Here is a 9232-nt window from a genome sequence, read left to right on the forward strand (position 1 = left end):
CTCCTACACATAAAAATGATCACTAGGACCTTTGACATTTCCATTATTTATGGTCAGTGCCATTTTGACAGGAGTGGCTGCCATTTGGGGAATGCCATTTGGCTGCATAAAATGAACAGCAACTCCTAATATCAAATAGAGGAACCATTTATCCACTGAATTCTGTCCAACAAATAGGATAGTGGGAAGACAGAGTTTGTTTTTGCTACATGATGTGACCTAAAAATCTGGAATTTTGCAATAATTTCTGAGACTCATGATGGCCAGTCCAACCTTCATGAAATATGGTGTTTAGTACTTCCTGGGAAATCATATGTTGAATTCTATTATTGAGTCACATGAGGGGGATCTCCTCTGCGTGCTTTTGTTCCTGTGACATCATGTTAATTCAGTCCTGTGTTATCACTTGTCCTCTGCTAACTGTGAACAGATAGAACTCAGTGATTTTCATTTACCAATAAGACAGGGAACACTCCTCAACCAGATTCTCTTTTGGCTCATTTATAATACTATATTGAGACTTCTTTGCTCAGAGTCTGTTGATATACACAGTGTACACTATGATACAAAGTATGCACTGAAATGAAGGAGAAAAGTAGATATGACAAATCATTCAAGTATTACACAAAATGAAATGAATGGAATAACTAACTCACTATGTGTTAAGGTCAATATTTAGCTTCAATGCAACTAGTTTTCAAAATACCAGATGGCATTTTTCTCTCAATTGAAAAAGTGATTATAATATTCTTATGGCTGTGCAAAACATCCAGAACTCACAAAATAATGTTGCAAAAGAATAAAACTGATACAGTAGATTCATATGTCGGTACTTTAAAACATAGTATGATTCAACAATCATGAGGTTTTGTGGATATCTATCTATCTATACATATGTATATACATACATATGTATATATACATACACAAATATCTATGTACAATGCATATATACATATATTATATTGCTCAATAAGTAACCATTACATTTAGATTCAACTGATTTAAGGTCAATATACCACATATGAAATGTATTCATTGGTCATTCTCATTCTTACTGTAGAGATGGCCCACTTTCACTCTATTGTAAGAGTATTCCTTTCCTAATGTACTTTACTATCACTTCCACTAAAAAAATTGCTAAGTCAATTCATTGTATAAGAAATATTTTCATTAAATGTCCATGTGGCAAGTAGAAATCCACAATGACAAGTGGAATCCTTCCTCACACTGTATACATGCTTCACCTGAAACTGATGTTGTGTATAAATATAAATGCTAAACAGGATGACTACACACCAGAAAAACAGAAATAATCAAACCCACAACATCTTTGTGGGCTTAGGTTAATATTTTCTAGGCTGTAACACCTAAAGTACAATGTGACAAAAGAAAATTACATTGAACTTCATCAGAATTAAAAACTCTTGTGATTCAAAGAATACTAGCCAAAGTGAAAAAAATACAAATAATCAGAGAAAATCTATGCAAATCACATAGATAATATGAGCCTCGTACCCAGAATACAATAAGTATCTTACAACTGAAAAATAAAAGGGCCAATATTCTAGTTAAAGAGTCAAGATATTTGAACAAATATTAATCCAGTAAAGCTATTGTTATGGTCTTAAGGTATATAAAATGGCCATCAATGCTTCTCGTCCCTAGAGAATGCAAACCAAAACAACCATGACAATCATCTCACAAACTCAAAGGATAACTAAGTGAAAGTAAGAAACGAAAAGAACATGTACCACCAGAACAACAATAATAAAAGTAGATTTAAACAAAGAAATGAAAAAGGACAAGATTCAGTGTACATCAACTTATATGAATCTCTGGAAAAGGCACACATATAAATATAATAAAGAGACTAGTGGTTACTAAGGCCAGTGGAAGATATGAACCCAGGGCATTTATTTGGAGTCATTAAATTATTCTCTATGATATTGTAATTGTGCGCACATGATACTGGTTTCCAAAAGCTAAAATTAACACTAAAAATAAAGATTAAAAATATGTTGAGAAGTGCCCAGGAGAAAAGGAGAAATGCATGCAAAATATTACTATAAATGCATGAAATGACTTTGGTGCTCACATGGCACACACACAGTTTTGGTCCAACAACAGCCTATGTGTCTTTATAGAACCATCCTCTGCCAGAACCCCACCACTGGGGCTGTGCCCATTTGAAAGATTTTGAGTGGCCAGTAATGACAGGGCTCCCATCACAAACTCCCACAACTGAGTGACTCTCCAGGAAATGGCCCATAATAATGTGCAATTCTACAGAGTGGTTCTAGAATTTTGGCTCTTTGTGGTTTTCAAAGAGTTGGAGGAAAACGGTTATAATTTTAGCCTTGCTGGCTCTGAGAGAACAATTTGAATTCAAAGCAGAAGACGTGACATTCCTGTGTGGATTCACACTGCCAGAGAAGAGGATACTCTTGTAGTGGAAGACACGCATGGTCTATCTCAGCTGCACTATAGTGACCCTGAATTTGTCTGAGACCAGGAGAGCCACTGACTATACCGGCCTCCTTAGGGCATGAGGTGCTACACTAAAGCTGCAACTCATACTGATCACTGCCCTAACTCCTATCTGAACCTTATCCCTACCCTATTCCTAACCCTATAACACTAATCCAGGGATAGCACTAACCATAATCTAGCCATAACACTAAGCTTAAAATGTTACTCTGACCCTACATCCTAACTATGACTCTGACACTGGCCCTAACCATGAACCTGGTTTTGTTTGTGAATGAGCATGTACATGTGTTTGTGTGCTTGCAGCTTTTTGAGTATGTTCACATGTACCTATTTGTGTGTGTGGGACTGAGTATATGTGTTTTCAATCATTTACTATGATGGTCCCATTTCTAAGTTTTTAAATTAGTTAACAGTTGATACCAGTCCTTGTTCACAGAAAAAACATCTGATTAAGGGCATGTATACCTCACTATATCCTAGGACATAAATGTAAGACTAATCCCCAGGGAGCAGATGAGGCTGTGAGAGGCAAAATGACTTGTCCAGGATCACAGAAATAATGAGAGGCACTGGGTCAGGTGAGTCAGCTTTTTGAAGCTGAGGTACTGGCTATATCCAGGCCTGCCAGAGGATGGTGGGGTGAGATAGGTTGTGTTGTAACCATGTCCAGATGTTTACATGTTGAAGTGGGAGGGAAGCAGTTAGAAGTGAATGGGTACTTGGGCTGGGACTTGTGTGAGGAAGATGCTCAGGTAGGGAGGCTCCCAGAGGTGAACCTACTTCCTTAGTGATGATCCAACAGAGCATGGAATCCTGGTTACCAGGTAGCCAGGCAGCCATATTCCAGAGCTAGTTAGCTCTCTTGGCTGGAGACCCTGTAGAGAGCAGGACATTCTCTTGCTCCCTCCCAAATTCCCCTGGTTCAAGTCCTAGAAAAATCCAGAGTAGGTGTCTTGTATGGGTCTGTAGTCAACTGGATGAGCCATCACAACTGACCCAGGGGGCTCAGGTATTTTCCCATAGGCAACTAAATGGGACACAGGACTCCAGGGGTAGGTGTACATATGTCAGGCAACTGCTCTGACAGAGCCCACAGGCTGCCAGTTCCCTTAAGTATATTGGCTTAGGTGTGACTATTGAGGAAAACTCTGTGCTGTTTTCACTTTATTATATGTTAACAAGTCATTTTTCAGTTTGCTATAATTTTCATGTTTGAGCTCTCCTGCCTTGATCCCACCCACCTCAGGGTAAAAATGAGTCCACCCCTGGCTTGGATGTGCCCTGTAGGTGATGGCTCTTGAGTCTAAAATGCTGGGGAAGCTTGTCCACTGCAGAGTGGAGTCCCCATCTTTGTTCCTACTTCCTGTGTAACTACCAAAAGTTTGTAACTACCTGACAGTGGTAGTTACAAACTACCAGAAAGGTGCTGGACCTGCCCTTTCATAAGGTGAGTACACAACAACAAGCCCATGGGGGTTCATCACCTTTTAGCCCAGTCATGGGTGAGCTTTGTGGCACTCTGTGTCCATTTGCTCCAATAGATTGCTATATAAATGTGTGGTGGAAGGGTTTCACTCAGGCCTATCCCTGTGGAGTTAGCTGCCCAGGTCCATGTGCCTCTTGTGTGACTTTCTACTGTTCCATGAAGAAATTCTGCCTCAGGCCTCACTGGTCCAAGACCTTACAAATTGCACTTTTGCTATTTGTAAAGCATGTTATATAGATATGGACAACTCAATGTCTGTACAAGGACCTACATATTTAGGATGTTTGCTCCTCCCTCCTTTCTGAAAGCCATCATGATCACAGGTGGAAGAAGAGTTGAGTGTGTGATATTATATTATCAGTGTCATTGAACTTCTGTAAGCTTCACCAACTCAGGAAATGACCCTGGGCTTCTGGAATCTTCACCAATTTGGGGTGAAGCTTTCATTGGAAAGGCAGGGAAAACTTCCAGAAGGCAAGCCACAGTGGTAGAAGGATAAATGGTAGAGCACATGGTATGGAGTATGGGAAAGTTCAGGGTGACAACAAATCCTTAAAAGTGACTAGAAGCCCAGTCCTGCAAGTTAGGGCCAGAGAGAGGCTGGTTATTGGTATACCCTCCTGTCAGCCATTGCAACAATACACAATACCAGCTGGAAATGGCTCTTAGGAAGTGGAGTCAGGTATCTCTCCTTCCCATGTTCTGATTAAGGTGGGGGATTATCCAACTCTAGCCTAACATACACACACTGATGTGCAGGGAAGTAACCATCTGTACCCATACCTCCAAAAGGGATAGGAGATAGAACAGTCAAGATCAAAGAAAGGGAAGAAGACCAGCCAAAACACAGGACAAAATTCACAGGGAGAAGGTGGCTAGGAACCAATCTCAGGAGGCATAGAAGTGACAGGGAAGTAGCATCAGGAATAACAGATTTCATGTTGTACCACATGCTTCACAGTACCAGAGGACACCAGTTTTGGCCTAAGGTCAAAAAATTATTGCAAATTTCAAAGCATCAATGGCCCTGTATGAGGGTGGTCCTGTGGAAAGGGCACAAAGATGGATATCCGGCTGGGAAATAAAACCACAGGAGATCACTGTGCAGCTCACTGTCAGGGGAGGGCAAGTGAAGGCAGCACCATTCCACAAAACAGGGCCTAAGACTAAAATGTTTCATGATGGCTTTGTGAATTGGGGGTTAGGGCTGGAAAAAGTTTTCTTGACCTCTGGCCAATGTTTTGCTTTTTCCAAATGAGCAGCAGCTCTGGGCACTTGCTGTTTGAAGCAAGCAGAACCCTTCAACCTGAAGCCTCACAGCTGATTGCTTATATTACCAAGTAGACACACTTCCCTGTCCTGGTCTGAGGCTGGCCACAGAAAACATTAAGCAGTTCAAATAAACAAACACATTCTGGATGCTCACTTGGCCTTAAGTTTAGTATCACACATCAGTGCAACAAGAAGAATGAATTGACCCCAATTCTAACTTTTGAGTGCAAAGCTCCATGGACAAAGTAGTTAAAGCACCTTAAGCCACAGCAGTAGGCTGTTCAAATGCTAAGGGAATCACAAGAGGGAGTAAATTTCACCTGTGGTCAAGAAGCACACCCTGGGAGAGGGACTACCTGAGAGGGAGGGCCCAAAGGACCCAGGGCTTCTGACAGCTGAAATTCAGAGGGTATGTACTACCTGGAACACGCAGCATGAGGAAAGGTGAGGAAGAAACATCTTTCATAACCCTGAGCACAAAATACTTGAGGATGGAAAACTACTTTTGAAATCATTGACAAATGGCATCTGCTCTGCAAGAAGTCTCAAGCCATAAGTGGTTTTGGTCCATTTGCTGTAACGGAAGACCTGAGATCTGAGTTTGGTTGTTGAATACTCCCAAAGGCCCCTGGATTGAAGACCTGGTCACCAGTTTATGGCACTACTGGGTGGTGGTAGAACCTTCAAAAGGTGGGACTTGGTGGGAGGAAGTTACGTCACTGATGGTGTTCCTTGAAGGCTGCTATTAGGAACCCTGGCTTTTCTCTTTTCTTTGCATCTTAGTCTCACTGAGGTGAATGAGCATTCGTTGCCACATGACCCACCATAATGTCCTATGTTGTCAGACACCCAAAATGGTGCCAAGTGTCCATGGTCTTTGAAACCATGTCCAAAATTAAATATTTCTAGCTTATAAAGTCAATATTTCTGGAATTTTCTCACACTAAGATAAAATTGACTAAGACAATGGATAATTTATAAAGAGACAGGTTTATTTAGCTCACAGTTCTGGAGGCTGACCCTTCTGGCAAGGACCTCCTGTTGAGCAGCATAACATGATGGAAAAGCAGGGAAGGGTAAACAGCTGTGTCAGTGTCTGTGTGCATGGAGAAGACATAAAACATGAGGGGAGAGCTAACTTCAGGGTAACTAATCCAGTACAGTAAGAACTACATTAATCCTTTGTAATGCCCTAATCATCTCTTAAATGGCCCACCACTTCTCAACCACTTCCTGTCTCAGAATCTAAATGTGCTCACCTTCGAGTAGAGAGGTCCACCTACCCATCTACTGTGGGCAGTGTCATTCAAACTGTCCACCACCCAATCAAAACCACATGAATTTCCAACAGGAGAATGAAAAACCAAAACATCCTGCTTTGTTCTTTAAAAGTACTTTAAAAAGAAAAAAATTACATATTTATTTGTATTTTATGTTTTTTACATATTGCTGGGGGTCAGTCATTTTTAATGTACTCAGAAGAGCAAACCAGCCTTCAGAGTGCTCTCTGTCCTGTTTCTGACTTTACTTAAGATGTGATCGTATTTATCATAATCTCATAGGACAAAAATACCTTATTAAAAAAAAACAACAACATGAAAGTATTCTGAGTAGTCCAGTAACTACTTTTATGTATGTACTTAGCTGTACTGTAAGTAGTCGGTTTATATGAGATGGGTTTTTAAACAAAGGCCAAAGAAATAAGGTTTTTTTCTTTCACATTTTTTATCTATGAGGTTGCTGTTTATTTTTTTGACCTGTTTGATGTATGTATTAAACAATATTGTCTAACAAAACTAGATTTTTATTTTGCTCAGTTGCTCTAACACCACCAAAAAATCTCCAACAGAATATCACCCCTATTAATAAAGACTTTATCAAGATACACCAATTCTAAATACATGTACCCTGTGGGTGCACCCATATCAAAAAGCAAAAGCTACTGGACATAAAAGCATAAACAGATTCCAACACAATAACACTGGGTGATTTCCATATCTGACTCTTACCAATAGATAGGCCATCCAGATTTAAAAAATGTAAATAATCTTCACAATTAAATGGCACTATATATCAGCTGGACTTAACATAGCATCTACAGAGTATTCCATCACACAGCTACAGAATTTATGCATAGTAAGTGCAAAGCCCTAAGTTCAAACCTTAGTACTACCAAGAAAACAGTAAAAGATTTGGAAATAAATCAACATAGCTATGGCTATCTGATACTTGATAATGGAGCCAAAACCTACATTGGAGAAAAGACAGCCCCTTCAATTAAAGGTGTTGGGAAAGTTGGATATCCACATGCAGAAACCAAAACTATATCCATATCTATAGTCTGCTCAAAATATATTCAAAATGGAACAAAGATCTTAAGGCAAAAGCTGAAACATTGTAACTACTCAGAGAAAACACTTGCATATCTAGGACAACGTAGTATTTTTCTGAGTAGAAATCCAATAGCTCAGGAAATAATAGCAATAATTAGACAAACGGGATTGAATTTAATGGAAAATACTCTGCAAATCAAAGGAAATATCAGAAGAGACAACATATAGAATGGGAGAAAATATTTGTGAGCTATTAATTAAAGAAAGGATTAATAACCAGAATATATGGAGAGCAAAACTCTAAACACCAAAAGAAGAAATAAACTAAGAAGACAATTGTCAAAAGTAGAAAATGAAAACTAATACATGATAAAATCTTCAACATCCTTAGTTATAGAGGAAATGCAAATGAAAACTACATTGAGATTCTATCTCACTCCAGTGAGAAAGGCTACCATCAAGAAAACCAAACAGAAATGCTAGCAAAGAAGCAGCAAAAAAAAGCCTTTATATACTGTTGACTGGAAAGTAAATTAATGGAGCCAACGTGAACATCAATATAGAATCAATATAGAAGTTCTTCAAAAACTAAAAATAAAAACACTATGTGATCCTGTTATAATACACATGGGAAATATATAAAGGAATGTAAGTCACATATGACAGAGATGCCTGCAATACATGTTTGTAGAAATACAATTCAAAACAGCCAAAAGATGGAATCAGCATAGGTATCCATCAATATATTGCAATAAATCCACCAATATACTTCATTGGTATATATATATATACGTATATATATATACACCAATTTATATACATATATATGAAGCATTTATTATTCAGTCATAAAAAGAATGAAGTTACGTCATCTATAGGAAAATGGACAGACTGGATATTAACATGCTAAGCAAAATAAGCAAGAATTAGATGAACAAATCACATGTTCTCTCAGATGTTGTTATCTACATATGAAAAAAAAACACAAGTGTAAAACGGGGGACAACGTTGGGGTGGGAACCAGGGCAGACATGGACCAAAGAAGAGGGGTAAATATTATCCAAATATTTTATATCCCAATATGAAAATAGAAGAATGAAATCCATTAAATTCTTTTTAAAAGGGAGGTGATTAGAAACGGTAATAGAGGGGGATGGATTTCATCCAAAACCAATAAATGCATGTGTGGAAACAGAACAACAAAACTCTTGTACAAGTATATATACTAATATTTCTTAAAGTTTAAGATTTGATCTAAAATGTGTAACAGATTTATTCTCTGAACTATATCTTTCATACAAGTTTAGGTTTTCAGTTAGAAGTCTGGCTTATTCCTCATGATGTGGTCAGATGTTGTGAGGTTTGCAATGGGATCTCTGAGAATTCTTATTCCCCAGCATCTTTCAGAGAACTCTAGTCACTGGTGCTTGAGTAAGTTGCAGGATTCCATCATATCAGAGACAAATGTATTCTCTGTTCCTGGGACATCACATTAGCATAGGTCAGGGTCTTCCATTGTCCTCTCTTGACCCTAAGCTCAGAGCACAAGGAACCACTTTCCATTTTCAGCCACATCACTTCCTATCCACATCTACTTGTGTCTCCTTCACGGTCTGTATTTGTCTTCTTGGTCCTTATGTTTGGTGAG

The sequence above is a fragment of the Castor canadensis genome, chromosome 19 (genome assembly GCF_047511655.1).
Source record: "Castor canadensis chromosome 19, mCasCan1.hap1v2, whole genome shotgun sequence".
NCBI classification, from domain to species: Eukaryota; Metazoa; Chordata; class Mammalia; order Rodentia; family Castoridae; genus Castor; species Castor canadensis.